The following is an 18,434-nucleotide window of genomic DNA, read 5'->3' as shown; positions in this document are numbered from 1 at the left end:
AGAGCGAGAAATGAACCGAGACCGATGCCACAATAGCTTTGCTGAAAAGAGCAGGTCCCACATGGCAGAGTGAGAAATGAGACGAGACCAATGCCACGTCAGCTTTGATGAAAAGTAAAGTGCAGGTCCCAATATCAGTATGTCACCAGAGAAATAACAACAAAAATATGCACAGCGCTCATGGGGTTCGGGTTCGAACCTGAGACCTCCTGCTACTACACCAAAGAAGCTAGCCATCGAGGCACAGGAGGACATTTGGTTAAACATGAGCAAGAATTTATACGGAATAACGTTGTGGTGCTTGGCTGCACCAACCAAGCATTTGTTTTTGAGAAATCTCTAGCACCTAGCAGTTTTTTTACTCGTTTCCTAGCTTTAATCGATGGAACGAGCTAGGCACCCGACAACAACTTTTTTTTAGGCAAACCACCCGACAACAATTACATGCTAGAAATAGTAATCATTATATAATTGGGTCGGTGTTGTACGCCAACCCATGCAGTTTTCTAGTCATTTTCTTTTTATTTTTTCCAAGTTAGATTTACATTTTATTTTTTTAGTTTTTCCAATATAAAACATTACAACAGTTATTATCTTTTGCGGGTTAAAGTTATAGTAATTATTAACATACAACTGTTATGTATTTCAAATGTCTATTTTGTTTTCATTCTTTGTACCATGAAGCGGTAAAAATCAACTTTTCTAAAATTTACATGGACTTAAACAGTTCAACGTGCATTAGAAATTACTTGTAAATTATGTATCTTCATTCTGGATAAAAAGCACATAATTTTTCTATATTGTTCAACCAGTATTAAAATTATTGTGTAATAATAATAATTTTTTGAAACGTATTAAAAATGTTACACATGCTTGTAGTCTATAGAAATTTAAGATTAATAGTACATAATATTTTTTGTTAAACGTTCATCATTTTCTGAAAACACACTGAACATTTTTTTAATATACATTGACTTTTTAAAAGGGACGTTGTCTATTTTTTTAGAATACACATTGACTTTTTCGCGGGTAAAATGCATGGTGAATTAAAAACACGTTTACAATTTTTTAATACACGTGAAATGGTTTTCTAAAAGCATGTTGACCATTTTTTTCAAATGTACTAATACTTGCGTTAAGTTTTATGGCAATTGTAATTTTTCCTTACATTTCTTGGTTTGAATGGAAACAATAATATCAAGAATGCAAACATGAACTTACAAACAATAATTATAATTTCGTTTTATTTTTAGATGCACAAAATGTGTGTCGAGTGCCCGACACTAAACACTTGGCATACTTCTTTAATTTATTTCTATTCTTTGTTTTGATTTCTTCTCTGCATTCTGTTGATGGTCTTGAAACTTCTCTATGTTCAATATACACCATCACATGTTCCATAATATGCAAACATAGTATGAAAAACATGAAACCTGACATGGTGTCATTATATGATCCCTAGAGACCGTGGTAAAAATTTGAGAAGGTTTTACAAAAGTTGTCACGTACACTGCTTGGAAACTGGGACATCTCCCGAGAAACATGGTTTCGAGAGGAAATGGGTCGGGTTTGAATGCAAGATTCATCGTTGGACCTTGAATGTTTTTGTACATTCAAGAGACACCATAACATGTTCCATGTCAAATTTTATCATTTTAGGGGCTTGTTCACTATATTTTAGTCATTAAGTGCATTTCTTATTATTTAACAAACATAATTCAAATTTCAACAACAAGTGCATAAAAATGGTAAAAGTGGGTTAAAAATCCTATTTATGACAACGAGTCTATGTTCAGGTCTTATCCAAGAAAAGAAGAGGATTCACAAACATTAGGGTGCCATGGATCGACCTCAAACACAGAGCTTATTGACTTTTTTATTCTAGAAAATGCAAACAAATTCTGGAATAATGAAACCTGACATGGTGTCATTACATCATCCTTAGGCACCATGGTAAAATTTGAGAGCGTTACATGCACTATTTGGAAACCGGAAGATCTCCAAGGAAGAATTATGATTTCCAGAGGAAATGGGCCGAGTTTGAATGCAAAGTGACGATTGTAGACATTTTAAATAGGTGGGTATGTAAAAATAAGTTTATTTTTAACATTATGGGTTAAAAAAATATACAATCAGCTTCAAAACCTTTTTTCATAACAAGTGGCTACGTAAATTCACATTTGTGGGTGAAAGTAATGAATATAATTCAATTTTGAATTGTAGATGCATGAAAACGTTCACCAAAATGGTTTAAAAATCATTTGTGTGTTAGCAAGTCTATGTTCAGCGGAAATCCCTTTTGGAGCTCGGCCTCCAGTGAGGCCTGCAAATTCAAATTTGAAATTTCATCGAAATTCATAATTTTACATTTTAAAAAATTCTGGGAAAAAATACAGATATATATGAATGCATGACGCACATGTGTGTAAATTTTCAGTTCAAAATACATTGAAATGAGGGTTGTGCAAAAAGGAAAAATCTGTGGCTATTTAACACATGATACTATTCATCCTCCTAGGCCATGAATTTCTCTTTTTATACATATCGCAACTCATGGTATTTCATCATGAATTTTTACACACATGTGGGTTACATCCTTACATACACGCATATTTTTTTAAGAATTTTTTGAACCATAAAAGTTTGAATTTGAATTTTTCAAAAATAAAGGCCTCCATGGAGCTCGGCCTCCAAAACGCCTCAATCTATGTTCAGGCCTTATCAAAAAAATCCAAGCAAGAGGGTGACGGGACATGACCTCGAACATTGCATGCACATATTGCTTAATTCCGAAAAATGCAAATGAAGTTTGAAAAACATGAAACTCGGCATGGTGCCCTCATATGAGACTCAAAGGTTGTAAACAAATTGAAAAGGTTTTGTAAAAGTTGTGATATACGCTGCTTACAAAATGAACATTATTGATGTATTGGAAAACAAGCATACGTTGGAAAATAGGTTCAAAAATGTATTATTCGAAACACTTATAGGTGTATTACAACGATATTCCAAAAAAGTTCCTTTTGTATTCGCAATTATACACAACCACATATATGCTATACACCACAATAAGCAGCAAATGTTTAACCATTTTAGCTGATGGTAGCAATGAAGACAATTTAAATTTACAACACTATTATGCACTAACACACACTCATTTTCCATCTTGTTATGTAATAATTTGTACCCCCCTATTTTTGAAACACCAAAGTTTCATACCATGCGTAAAGTTTTTCAAAATTACATATCTAAAAGGCTACAAATGTTCTTTACATCTAACATACTACCCCCCCCCCCCATCCCAAAATAAGTTTCTTAACTTTGTACTAACTTTAGTATAAAGTTGTACTAGACTTAAGACACTTGTTTTTGGACGGAGGGAGTATGTTATATCGCTTTTGTAGAAGTTAGACATTTCAAAAAAGATTGAAGTCCACATAAACATTTATTCACCAATTAAACTTGAAATTTTGAAACTATCTGAATATTGCACTATTTTACATATTTTATATGTAATAAGTTATTCCTATTTTTGAAATACCAAAGTTAGGAATCATTTGAAGTTGAAATTTGGAAAATATCTGGATATTACACCATTATTCAACAAGTTAACCATTTGGCTAACAATGAGTAAGGAATAAGCATCAATTTTTTATAATATAGATTTAATGACAACTTACATGTTTGCTTGACCACATTTGTATATATTATCATTTCCCTCCCATTGTTTGCTAATAGAAGTTTGAATTCTTCATAAAAAATATTTTATTTTTTCATGCTTTTTACCAAACAAGATAAAATTAAACGTATAAACTTAAATATATATTTTCTTGAAATTTTTTAAAAAATTTAGAGATACATGTAGTTCTAATTGGAATCATTTTCAATAGAAATGCGAAAACTCATTTGAACTATAGAAAATGTATATTATTTAGGAATTTGTTCTAACATCTAAAAATAGCATACATTTAGTATATGCATGTAATTTTTTATTGTGGTATGTATAATAAGTCTTGAAATTTACTTAAGAAGGTGGGCTTAATTAGTTATTTGGAAATAGAGAAAACAATTTTATTCTGGGCGGCCTCACTGATGTTGGGGTAAAGTCAACTAAAGCCCAGATGCTCTCAGCCGAGGGGAGATCCTGCGCGACACAAACGACGCCTTCTGATTGGCCGAGCCTACCCGCACATGGATCAAGCCTCTCCACCGTTCGATTTTCCGAGATCCAATGGTTCGCACACAAACCCTATCCCTCTTCTTTCTCCCTCCCCCACAGCCGCCGGGTTCCAGCACCTTCCTTCCTTGGATCCTTCTCCAGTCGCCGCCTACCCTCCCCTCCCCTCCCAGGCTCCTAGCTCCTCTCGGCTCAGAGGCCTCATCAGGGCACCAGACACGCACCGTCGGCGCGACGTCCAGGCCGCCCCCACACCGTTCGGGAGTTGTGCGTTTGGACGCCGGGGGGCAGCGACCCATCCCTGAGAGCTGCGTCACGGTGGGTGTTGCCTCCGAAGCGACGACCTCCACTTCCCACGGTGGCCGGCAGGATATGGCACTGGTGAGATGGTTAATCGTTGAGCCACAACAGAGGCATCTTGGTTCAGCACTCACTGAACCACCGAGCCGATTTCTTTCCCTAATCTCCCCCCACATCATGTGAAGGTGGAGTCAAACCCCCTTCGTCTGATGCTGGCACGCTAAGCCGCATTGAGCTATCACTCCCAAGGTTCCTGGCCGAGGGGGCTGCGCCGACCTGCCACCGTGGGGATGCGCCGTGTTTGGACACTGTCAACCCTTCATTGTCGTGGGCCCGCGTCCGTCTGCTATGGCGTCCTCACCGCCAATTTTTTCGCCGACCTAGGAGCTGTGAGGCGCTTGCCCCACCCCAGCTCCAGTTCCCTCTGTTTTACTTCTGATTTTTGGAGGCAGTTTTTGGTTGTCCATGCGCAGAGAACGGCGGTTCAACTTGTTCTCATCGGTGGAGATGGGATGCCCAAGAGCATGGTCGAGGCGATATGGCGGACGATGTGGCATGTCTCAGATGATGACGTCTGCGGTGATGGATGGATCTCCAAAATGGTGTTCTCCGCCTGAGAATTTCTAGGACCCGTTGTAGATTGAAAGTCTTTGTTTTGCTCCTCCATATGTGTATTATTCAGAAATGTCTGTAATTTTAAGTTCGGTTGTGTTTTTACTTCTGTGTAAAATGTTATTTTCTAGTGTGTTTATGTATTTTCCATCTATTTAATGACATAATATATATCATTTGCAAAATTGTGTTGGCTGAAAATTTGCATAGAACAAGAGAAATATGAGATGGGCTAATTTGTCGGCCGAAATCAGTGGGCCATCAACCGACTAAAATTTAATGGGCTGAAATACCATTTTGGTTGATTATTACATGGGTTGTGGGTCTTGGACCAAGCTGAAATTTAGCAGGCCGAAACTTGAAGAGGCCCACTTAGTTCATGGGCTGCCACGTAATATCCATGTCAGATGATGATGTGGCAGACAAGTTAACGCCGTTATGAGCACGTTACTTAAGTGCCATCCATGACAGTCAAACTCTGTCATGGATCCATGACGGTCTGGATGATCCATCAAGGAGTACATGGTGGTCAAATTATGACGTGATATACATGACGAATTTCAAGTCTGTCATGAGTACCCTTCGATGATAGTTTTTCACATGTCCATGACAGATTAAGACTGTCATGTATTAACAAAATTCTTGTAGTGATAGATGGATCGCTGGAGCTTGCACACTTTGTTAGCACCTTTAGGATCGACAAAACCTTTTGGTTGAATCACATACAACTCTTTTTTAAGAAATCCATTAAGGAATGCAGTTTTGACGTCCATTTGCCAGATTTCATAATCATAAAATGCGGCAATTACTAACATGATTCGGACAGACTTAAGAATCACTACGGGTGAGAAAGTCTCATCATAGTCAACTCCTTAAACTTGTCGAAAACCTTTTGCGACAAGTCGATCTTTGTTGACAGTACCATTACCATCAGCGTCGGTCTTCTTCTTGAAGATCCATTTATTCTCTATGGCTCGTCGATCATCGGGCAAGTCCACCAAAGTCCACACTTTGTTCTCATACATGGATCCTATCTCAGATTTTATGGCGTCAAGCCATTTTTCGGAATCGGGGCTCATCATAGCTTCTTCATACTTCGTAGGTTTGCCATGGTCTAGTAACATGACTTCCAGAACTGGATTACCGTACCACTCTGGTGCGGATCGTGCTCTGGTTGACCTACGAGATTCAGTAGTAACTTGATCTGAAGTTTCATGATCATCATCATTAGCTTCCTCTCTAGTTGGTGTAGGCATCACGGGAACGGTTTTCTGTGATGAGCTACTTTCCAATTCGAGAGAAGGTACAATTACCTCATCAAGTTCTACTTTCCTCCCACTCACTTCTTTCGAGAGAAACACCTTCTCTAGAAAGGTTCCATTCTTGGCAACAAATATCTTGCCTTCGGATCTATGGTAGAAGGTATACCCAATTGTTTCCTTAGGGTATCCTATGAAGACGCACTTCTCCGATTTGGGTTCAAGCTTATCAGGCTGAAGCCTTTTGACATAAGTGTCGCAACACCAAAATTTAAGAAACGAAGGCTTAGGTTTCTTACCAAACCATAATTCATACGATGTCGTCCCAACGGATTTAGACAGTGCCCTATTTAACGTGAATGCAGCTGTCTCTAATGCATAACCCCAAAATGATAGTGGTAAATCGGTAAGAGACATCATAGATCACACCATATCTAATAAAGTACGGTTACGACGTTCAGACACACCATTACGCTGTGATTTTCCAGGTGGCGTGAGTTGTGAAACTATTCCACATTGTTTTAAATGAAGGCCAAACTCGTAACTTAAATATTCACCTCCACGATCAGATTGTAGAAACTTTATTTTTCTTATTACGATGATTCTCCACTTCACTCTAAATATCTTTGAACTTTTCAAATGTTTCAGACTTGTGTTTCATTAAGTAGATATACCCATATCTGCTCAAATCATCTGTGAAGGTCAGAAAAGAATGATACCCGCCGTGTGCCTCAACACTCATCGGACCGTATACATCGGTATGTACTATCTATCTATTATATACATAATACAGAAGACAAAGAAGCCATTACGTTGATCCACATAGATTAAATTATCTCAACCGTTAATTTCTAATATTGATGGCTGAGATTTAAAATATGTAGCGTTACATAGAAATATCAAATATTATCATGCACAAATAGTTTGACACGTCTCATGAAAAAAGATTGACACGTCATGTAGGAATAGTCAACACATGTACGTCACACAAATATGACTTTTCCATTAAAAACATGTAAGACGCAATCATACATAAGCGTAGGTTCAAATACAGGAGGCATCTACTCCCATATGGAAGAGCCGAGCACCCCACCAAAAGAAGAATCCGACCACACAAAAAAACAAGACCAAGCACAATACGGATCAGTCTCTAGACTCCTTTCTGTGTTACAAAAATAACACGGACTCCCTTTTTTTGACAATCAACAACACGGACTCCTTCTTTAGTTACCACTTCACGTTTAAACATTCTCTATCTTTTTTTTTGCGAATGTAAACAATCTATATCTGATTCAAAAAAGGGAAAATGAATATGTACGTACATAATAAAAATTATGGGGCAATTTCTTTGGCAAAACAATTTCTGATATAACAAAAAAATAGATATTACCAGTGATAATCTATATTTCCATTCTCGCATAATTTTTGTAATGAATCACGATATATGTTATTTTTTCTGTGGATGATGTATGTTCTAATTGAAATAGTTGGAAATGCCGAATATCAATGGACAGAATTAAGGCATGTAAAATTCAAAAAAATGTTTTTCATGAAAAAAGTAGTTGTGAGAAGGACACGTGAAAAGCTATACAATGTGCATACAAAAGATAAACAAACAATGGCTGTGATTTTCTGGAAGGAAGTATGTAGGCATCTGTCCTTAGCATATTTTTTTGACAACTGGACGCGTCTAGGGAGCGGCCGGCTGCTCCCTAGCGTTCCCGAGCGCCCACCAGAAAATAAAAGATTCGGTCCCCCTGATCCCAGAAAAGGAAAGCCCTCCAGCAGTAGCTACAGACCCGTGCCAACCCAACAAACCACACACTAGAAGCGGTCCCCAGGCCATCACGTGCCCTTCCCTGCCATCCTGAAGCTCTCACGCCCTCCTGGCCACCAACTTCTTCTCCCCATGCCCCTTCCTGCCCCCACCTTCTTCCCCATGAAACATGCGGCTCCCAGTTCTGGATCTCCATCGCCAGAGCTGCCATGGCAGATGAATCAAGGTGAAATAACAATGGTCTGGAACAATTTGCTGCGAAAAAAAAGAAGAAAGAGGAAGGACAGATTGGAAAGTACCAGGCAGCACCAACAAGGGTGAAAAAAGAGGTTGATCTTTTTCTCCTCCTGTCCAGATCCTCCCTCCTTGACTTTCCCTTTCACCCCCACGCCAATTTTCTCTTTGAAAAGTAGTTTCTCCATACTTGAAGACAACACAAACAGGTTAAAAAATGGGGAGATCCGGTACCTGTGCAATTTTAACTAATTTTTGTGCAACTGGATCATAAGACAAGCCAACTTTTGCAGCAATGTGTGCAACAAAACGCAGAAAATATGCAAAAAATATATATGAGAGCACATATAGTTTTATTTCACACACAATGCAGAATAACCAGTGTCCCTGTAGCAAAAGAAGAAGAAAAAACCATATGGTAGGTACTATGAAAATATAACTACCAACTAGACAAGAAGTATATGTGTTTTTTCGTTTGAACTTTCCACACAGTAGGTACCTGTGCAATTTTAACTAATTTTTGTGCAACTAGGTCATAAGACAAGCCAACTTTGGCAGCAATGTTTGCAACAAAATGCAGAAAATATGCAAAATATATATATGAGAGCACATATAGTCTTATTTCACACATAATGCAGAATAACCAGTGTCACTATAGCAAAAGAAGAAGAAAAAAGCATATGGTAGGTACTGTGAAAATATAACTACCAACTAGACAAGAAGTATATGTGTTTTTTTCCTTTGATCTTTCCACACAGTAGTATATGTGACTTTGTAGCTTAGAATTGTGTGCACAAATCTACATCAGTTCATCCACCCCCATAACCTATAAAACTTGCACATGATGCAAAAAAAAGAGTCTTGAGAAAAAATGAACCAACTCTGGCTTGTATTTGTGCAACTTAACCAATACAAGTGTGCAACTGACAACACTCCCATATCCATCAGTTGTGGGGTTTGAATTTTAGTAGTTGGCATCTTCAACTCATATAAAAGTAGAAGATACCAACTCAGATAATTTTAGATTCATTTTCGTTATAGCTAAAAATCTGTATGCAGAATTCCAAAAATAAACTTTATGTTGGCTGTTGTGCAACTACATCATCTATTTTGTGCAACTGCAAGTACTTTTGCATGCAAATCATGTTGCATGTTTGTGCAGCTATGTAATGAATTTTGAACCGAGGAACATGATGAATTTAGCCTATCTAAACACAAGAAAACAGATTATAATCTTCCAAATAAGTGGTGCAACTATATTCAAGTGCATCTGCAAACCTAGAAAATCATATGGATGTGAACACATGAGGATGTCAACTACTGAATGGTTCTTGTGCAACTAAAGAAGTTGAAGTTGCCAGCTCATGTGGCACTGTTGTGCAACTATTAAAAAAATTGGGGATGCCAACTCCTGATTGGTTCTTGTGCAACTAAAATAGTTGTGGATGCCAAGTCATGTGATATTGTTATGATACTATACAAAAAGTTGAGACTGCCAACTCCCAAATGGTTCTGGTGCAACTATGAAAGTCGAGGATGCCAACTCGTATGATACTATTGTGCAACTATTTGAAAAGTTGAGGATGCCAACTCCTAATTGATTCTTGTGCAACTATAAAAGTTCAGGATGCCAACACCTAGCTGGTTCTTGTGCAATTGTGTAAAAAATAATATCCCAGGTTTCTTTGTGTAGAAAAAAAATCCTAATACCATTTCATGTTACCTCGGCATGCTGCAGACGGTGTGCCAACTCCAGCTACAACTCCAACCTACATGGTTGCCTTTCGTTTCCGCCGTTTCACGAAGCAGAATGGGTCACCAACCTAAAGGATGCATGGAAAAAGTTACTTGTGTGTGTGCAAAACAAGGAAATGCACCCACACTGCTTGCTGGATACCCCTGTTTTCGAGTCCAACGAATAGTCATGACTAGTCGATGAGTCGTAACTAGAAGTCGACTCAAACACCTCGACTAGTCAAGACTAGTCGATTAGCACAACATGACCCGTCAAGAGTCGCTACCCCAGAACGACTCGTTGAATCGAAAACCTTGCACGATACTTACCTCATCATCCTCTTCCTCCCCATTGATATCAGCATGACGCGGCTGCCGCTTGGCGGGCTGTTTCAAGTTCCGCCGAGAAGAATTGTTTACAGGCCCTTGCATAGAACAAACAAAACACGGAACATGGTCAGGAAAACCCCCCAAAAATAGTTATTATAATTGCAAAACAAAACTGCTAGAAGGATAAATGAAAATGATGAAAAAGAAAACACACCTCTCCTCTACAACTATATAGCCGTTCCCGTACAACTGCATAAGTGTGACTAAGCCAGCTAGGATATGTACTGCTTTGATTTGCAAACTCATGTATGAATGCATACACTTGTGACAACAGAGCATGCATGAGTGTGCAACCAAAAAAACACACATACTGCTTGAACATGGTTTACATAGTGTATCCATCTGAATACCATCGTTTGTGCAACTGGTTAGCCTCACTGTGCAACTTCATAAGTTGACTAGCCAACTGAGATTTGTATATGCGTAATCCAACTACATCTGCATTTCTATGCAACTATGACAACAAACTAGCCAACTGGTTACTTATATGCATGCAACTTATTATGAGAAAACAGAGAAATCACACGGATGCATTTTGAGAGGGTTGAGCAATAACAGTAGAACTATCCTCTCGGTACTCTTATGTACTTCCCTCCTTCTATTCCAACTCAAATCGCCGCCAAAAAATCAAAAAATCGCCATGCCGGATCAGACGGTTTGGCGGGGGGGCAATACGTCGGAATACCCTCGTGGCCAGGTGGCAGCTCCTCCCGTGGTAATTTTTGCACAGTAAATCCTCAAATATTCCCGAAAAATCATATTAAATTGGCATGGCATTCTGATGACTTTTATTTTCGGGATATTTTTATATTGCATGGATAAGCCAAGAAATAGACAGAAAATACTATTTTTACGTTATTTCTACTAAATTACAGAAAATATAAAGAGGGTACAGAAGTTTGTGCTTCTAGTTTCATCCATCTCATGCTCATCAAAAAGAATCCACTAACAAGGTCGATCAAGTCTTGTTAACAAACTCATTCTGATAATCATGAAACCGGAGAAATTTCGAATAACACTAAGTTACCTCAACGGGGATATGCACATCCCCAATTATAAGTATATCATATTTCTTTTTGACAGTAGGAAGAGGAAATTCAAAACCTCCAGATTTAATTGATGGGATCTTTCCAATGGAGTTGATACTATGAACTTGAGGTTGTTTCCTCGGAAAGTGTACTATATTCTCATTACCATTAACATGAAAAGTGACATTGTCTTTGTTGCAATCAATAACAGCCCCTGCAGTATTAAGAAAAGGTCTTCCAAGAATAATAGACATACTATCATCCTCAGGAATATCAAGAATACAAAGTCCGTTAAAATAGTAACGTTTGCAACCACAACAGGCACATCCTCACAAATACCGACAGGTATGCAGTTGATTTATCAGCCATTTGCAAAGATATTTCGGTAGGTGTCAACTTATTCGAGTCAAGTCTATGATATAAAGAGAGAGGCATAACACTAACACCGGCTCCAAGATCACATAAAGCAGTTTTAATATAATTTCTTTTAATGGAGCAAGGTATAGTAGGTACTCCAGGATCTCCAAGTTTCTTTGGTATTCCACCCTTAAAAGTATAATTAGCAAGCATGGTGGAAATTTCAGCTTCCGATATCTTTATTTTATTAGTAATGATATCTTTCATATATTTAGCATAAGGATTTGTTTTGAGAACATCAGTTCATCTCATACGCAAAAAGATAGGCCTAATCATTTTAGCAAAGCGCTCAAAATCCTCATCGTCCTTTTTCTTGGATGGTTTGGTAGGAAAAGACATGGGTTTCTGAACCCATGGTTCTCTTTCTTTACCATGTTTCCTAGCGACAAAGTCTCTTTTATCATAACGTCGATTCTTTGATTGTGGGTTATCAAGATCAACAGCAGGTTCAATTTCTACATCATTATCATTACTAGGTTGAGCATCATCATGAACATCATCATTAGTGTTTTCATTAGTTCATGTTCATTACCAGATTGTGTTTCAACATCAGACATAGATATATCATTTGGATTATCTGGTGGTTTAGCAATAGGTTCACTAGAAGTTTGCACAGTTTAATCATTTTTCTTTTTGTTTTTAAAAGAACTAGGAACATCAATATTATTTCTCTGAGAATCCTGCTCGGTTCTCTTAGGGTGGCCTTCAGGATACAAAGGTTCCTCAGTCAGTCTACCAGTTCTAGTAGCCACTCTAATAGCATAATCATTTTTCTTACTATTCATTTCATCAAGCACTTCTTTTTGAGCTTTAAGTACTTGTTCTACTTGAGTGGTAACCATAGAAGCATGCTTGCTAACAAGTTTAAGTTCACTTTTAATATTAGCCATATAATCACCCAAGTTTTTAAGCATATCGGAATCATATTTCAATTGTCTACCAAAATAAGCATTAAAATTTTCTTGTTTGACAATAAAGTTATCAAACTCATCAAAGCATAGCCTAGCAGACTTATAGTGAGGGATATCACCTTCATCAAATCTATAGAGAGAATTTACCTTTACTACCTGTGTCGGGGTGTCGGGAGGTTCTTCAATAAATAAAGGATTCAGATCGTATACTTCTTCAACAGGCGGTATATTAAGACCATGTATTTCTTCAATAGGAGGTAAATTCTTAACGTCTTCATCTTTAATACCTTTTTCTTTCATAGATTTCTTTGCCTCTTGCATATCTTCGGCACTGAGAAATAAAACACCTCTCTTCTTCAGAGTTGGTTTAAGAATAGGCTCAGTAGTTGGAGCAGGAGGTGGCTCAGGAGGTGGCTCAGGAGGTGCCCAATTATTTTCATTTGTCAACATATTATTCAATAGAATTTCAGCTTCATCCGGTGTTCTTTCCCTGAAAAGAGAACCAGCACAACTATCCAGGTAATCTCTGGAAGCATCGGTTAGTCCATTATAAAAGATATCAAGTATTTCAGGTTTCTTAATAGGATGATCAGGCAAAGCATTAAGTAGCTTGAGAAGCCTCCCCCAAGCTTGTGGGAGACTCTCTTCTTTAATTTGTTCAAAGTTGTATATTTCCCTCAAAGCAGCTTGTTTCTTGTGAGCAGGGAAATATTTAGCAGAGAAGTAATAAATCATATCCTGGGGACTACACACACAACCAGAATCAAGAGAATTAAACCATATCTTAGCATCACCCTTTAATGAGAATGGAAATATTTTGAGTATATAGAAGTAACGCGATCTCTCATCATTAGTGAACAGGGCAGCTATATCATTTAACTTAGTAAGATGTGCCACAACAGTTTCAGATTCATAGCCATAAAAAGGATCAGATTCAACCAAAGTAATTATATCTGGATCAACAGAGAATTCATAATCCTTATTAGGAACACATATAGGTGAAGTAGCAAAAGCGGGGTCAGGTTTCATTTTATCTCTAAGTGATTCTTTGCTCCATTTAATCAATAACCTCTTAAGCTCATATCTATCTTTGCAGGCTAAAATAGCTAAAGAAGAATCTTTGTCAAAAAGATAACCTTCAGGAATAACAGGCATATTTTCATCATCACTATCATCATCGTATTCCGATTCATGAATTTCTCTTTCTCTAGCCCTAGCAATTTGTTCTTCAAGAAATTCACTAAGGGGCACAGTAGTATCAGGCATAGAAGCAGTTTCATCATAAGTATCATGCATAGTAGAAGTGGCATCATCAATAACATGCGACATATCGGAACGAATAGCAGAAGCAGGTTTAGGTGTCGCTAGCTTACTCATAACGAAAGGTGAATCAAGTGCAAGGCTAGATGGCAGTTCCTTACCTCCCCTCGTAGTTGAGGGATAAATTGTTGTCTTAGCGTCTTTCAAGTTCTTCATAGTGTCCAGCAGATATAAATCCCAAGTGACTCAAAGAATAGAGCTATGCTCCCCGGCAACGGTGCCAGAAAAAGGTCTTGATAACCCACAAGTATAGGGGATCGCAACAGCTTTCGAGGGTAAAGTATTCAACCCAAATTTATTGATTCGACACAAGGGGAGCCAAAGAATATTCTCAAGTATTAGTAGCTGAGTTGTCAATTCAACCACACCTGGAAACTTAGTATCTGCAGCAAAGTGTTTAGTAGCACACTAATATGATAGTGGTGGTAACTGCAGCAAAAGTAAAGACAGTAAAAGTAATGTTTTTGGTATTTTGTAGTGATTGTAACAGTAGCAATGGGAAAGTAAATAAGCGAGAACCAATATATGGAAAACTCATAGGCACCGGATTAGTGATGGATAATTATGCCGGATGCGGTTCATCATGTAATAGTCATAACATAGGGTGACACAAAACTCTCCAATTCATCAATGTAATGTACGCATGTATTCCGTAAATATTCATACGTGCTTATGGAAAAGAACTTGCATAACATCTTTTGTCCTACCCTCCCGTGGCAGCGGGGTCCTATTGGAAACTAAGGGATATTAAGGCCTCCTTTTAATAGAGAACGGGAACAAAGCATTAGCACATAGTGAATACATGAACTCCTCAAACTACGGTCATCACCGGGAGTGGTCCCGATTATTGTCACTTCGGGGTTGCCGGATCATAATACATAGTAGGTGACTATAGACTTGCAATATAGGATCAAGAAGTCACATATATTCATGAAAACATAATAGGTTCAGATCTGAAATCATGGCACTCGGGCCCTAATGACAAGCATTAAGCATAGCAAAGTCATAGCAACATCAATCTCAGAACATAGTGGATACTAGGGATCAAACCCTAACAAAACTAACTCGGTTACATGATAAATCTCATCCAACCCATCACCGTCCAGCAAGCCTACGATGGAATTACTCACGCACGGCGGTGAGCATCATGAAATTGGTGATGGAGGATGGTTGATGATGACGACGGCGACGAATCCCCCTCTCCGGAGCCCCAAACAGACTCCAGATCAGCCCTCCCGAGAGGTTTTAGTGCTTGGCGGCGGCTCTGTATCGTAAAACGTGATGATTTCTTCTCTCTGATTTTTTTCTCTCCGTAAGCGAATATATAGAGTTGGAATTGGCGTCGGAGGGCACCCAGGGGGCCCACGAGGTAGGGAGGCGCGCCTCCCACCCTTGTGGACAAGGTGTGGGCCCCCTGGTCTTCATCTTTGGCGAGGATTTTTTATTATTTTTTCTAAGGTGTTTCGTGGAGTTTCAGGTCTTTCCGAGAATATTTGCTTTCTGCACATAAAACAACACCAAGGTAATTATGCTGAAAACAGTGTCAGTCCGGGTTAGTTCCATTCAAATCATACAAGTTAGAGTCCAAAACAAGGGCAAAAGTGTTTGGAAAAGTAGATACGACAGAGACGTATCAGGCCTCCCCCCTTCCTTAATTGTCGGCGGGGGAAGAGGGAAGGGCCGAATCCCCTCTTTCCCTTCTCCCACTCGGCATCCTTCCATGGGGGGGGGGGGCGCCACCCCTTATGGGCTGATGTGCTCCCCTCTTATGGCCCATATGGCCCGTATCTTCTCCCGGGGGTTCCAGTAACCCCCCCGGTACTTTGATAAATACACAATTCACTCCGAAACACTTCCGGTGTCCGAATATTGTCATCCTATATATCAATCTTTACCTCTCGACCATTTCGAGAATCCTCGTCATGTATGTGATGTCATCCGGGACTCCAAACCACATAACCCATATAATACTAAATCGTCATCGAACGTTAAGCGTGCGGACCCTACAGGTTGGAGAACTATGTAGACATGACCGAGACACCTCTCCGGTTAATAACCAATAGCGGAACCTGGATGCTCATATTGGCTCCTACATATTCTACGAAGGTCTTTATCGGTCGAACCGTTATGGCAACATACGTTATTCCTTTGTCTATCGGTATGTTACTTTCCCGAGATTCGATCGTCGGTATCTTCATACCTAGTTCAATCTCGTTACCAGCAAGTCTCATTACTCGTTCCGTAATACATCATCCTGCAACTAACTCATTAGTCACTTTGCTTGCAAGGATTCTTATGATGTGTATTACCGAGAGGGCCCAGAGATACCTCTCCGACACTCGGAGTGACAAATCCTAATCTCGATCTATGCCAACTGACCAAACACCTTCGAAGATACCTCTAGAGCATCTTTACAATCACCCAGTTACGTTTTGACGTTGATAGCACACAAGGCATTCCTCCGGTATCCGGGAGTTGCATAATCTCATAGTCGAAGTAATATGTATTTGACATGAAGGAAGCAATAGCAATAAAACTGAACTATCGTAATGCTAAGCTAACGGATGGGTCTCGTCCATCACATCATTCTCCTAATGATGTGATCATGTTATCAAATGACAATTCATGTCCATGGTCAGGAAACCTTAACCATCTTTGATCAACGAGTCAGTCAAGTAGAGGCTCTCTAGGGAGACAATGTTTGTCTATGTATTCACACATGTATTTAGGTTTCCGACCAATACAATTCTAGCATGAATAATAAACATTTATCATGAATAAGTAAATATAAAATAACAACTTTTATTATTGCCTCTAGGGCATATTTCCTTCAGCCTCCCACTTGCACTAGAGTCAATAATCTAGATTAGATTCTAATGATTCTAACACCCATGGAGTCTTGGTGTTGATCATGTTTTGCTCGTGGAAGAGGCTTAGTCAACGGGTCTGCTACATTCATATCTGTATGTATTTTGCAAATCTCTATGTCTCCCTCCTTGACTTCATCATGGATGGAGTTGAAGCATCTCTTGATGTGTTTGGTTCTTTTCTGAAATGTGGATTCCTTCGCTAAGGCAATTGCTCCAGTATTGTCACAAAATATTTTCATTGGACCCGATGCACTAGGTATTACACCTAGCTTGGATATGAACTCCTTCATCCAGACTCCTTCATTTGCTGCTTCCGGAGCAGCTATGTACTCCGCTTCACACGTAGATCCCGCCACGACGCTTTGCTTGGAATTGCACCAACTGACAACTCCATCATTCAATATAAATACATATCTGGTTTGTGACTTAGAGTCATCCGGATCATTGTCAAAGCTAGCATCAACGTAACCATTTACGACGAGCTCTTTGTCACCTCCATAAATGAGAAACATATCCTTGGTCCTTTTCAGGTACTTCAGGATGTTCTTGACCGTTGTGTAGTGATCCACTTCTGGATTACTTTGGTACCTCCCTGCCAGACTTATAGCAAGGCACACATCAGGTCTGGTACATAGCATAGCATACATGATAGAACCTATGGCTGAGGCATAGTGAATGACTTTCATTTTCTCTCTATATTCTGTAGTGGTCGGACATTGAGTCTGACTCAACTTCACACCTTGTAACACAGGCAAGAACCATTTCTTTGACTGGTCCATTTTGAACTTTTTCAAAACTTTATCAAGGTATGTGCTTTGTGGAAGTCCTATTAAGCGTCTTGATCTATCTCTATAGATCTTGATGCCTAATATATAAGCAGCTTCACCATGTTCTTTCATTGAAAAACCCTTATTCAAGTATCATTTTATGCTATCCAGAAATTCTACATCATTTCCAATCAACAATATATCATACATATATAATATTAGAAATGCTATAGAGCTCTCACTCACTTTCTTCAAATATAGGCTTCTCCGAAAGTCTGTATAAAACCATATGCTTTGATCACCTCATCAAAGCATATATTCCAACTTCGAGATGCTTGTTGTCGGTGTCAAAATCGGCGGATCTTGGGCAGGGGGTCCCGAACTGTGCGTCTAGAATCGATGGTAACAGGAGACGGGGGACACAATGTTTACCCAGGTTCAGGCCCTCTCTATGGAGGTAATACCCTACTTCATGCTTGATTGATCTTGATGAATATTTGTATTACAAGAGTTGATCTATAACGAGATCGTAATGGCTAAACCATAGAAGTCTAGCCTGTATGACTATGATGATGAGTATCCTGTCCTATAGACCTAATCCTCTAGTTTTTTTTCTTTATACATCATCCAGTCCGTCA

Source organism: Triticum aestivum, chromosome 5B (genome assembly GCF_018294505.1).
Source record: "Triticum aestivum cultivar Chinese Spring chromosome 5B, IWGSC CS RefSeq v2.1, whole genome shotgun sequence".
Taxonomy (NCBI): Eukaryota; Viridiplantae; Streptophyta; class Magnoliopsida; order Poales; family Poaceae; genus Triticum; species Triticum aestivum.
Note: the sequence above shows the minus strand (reverse complement) of the source record.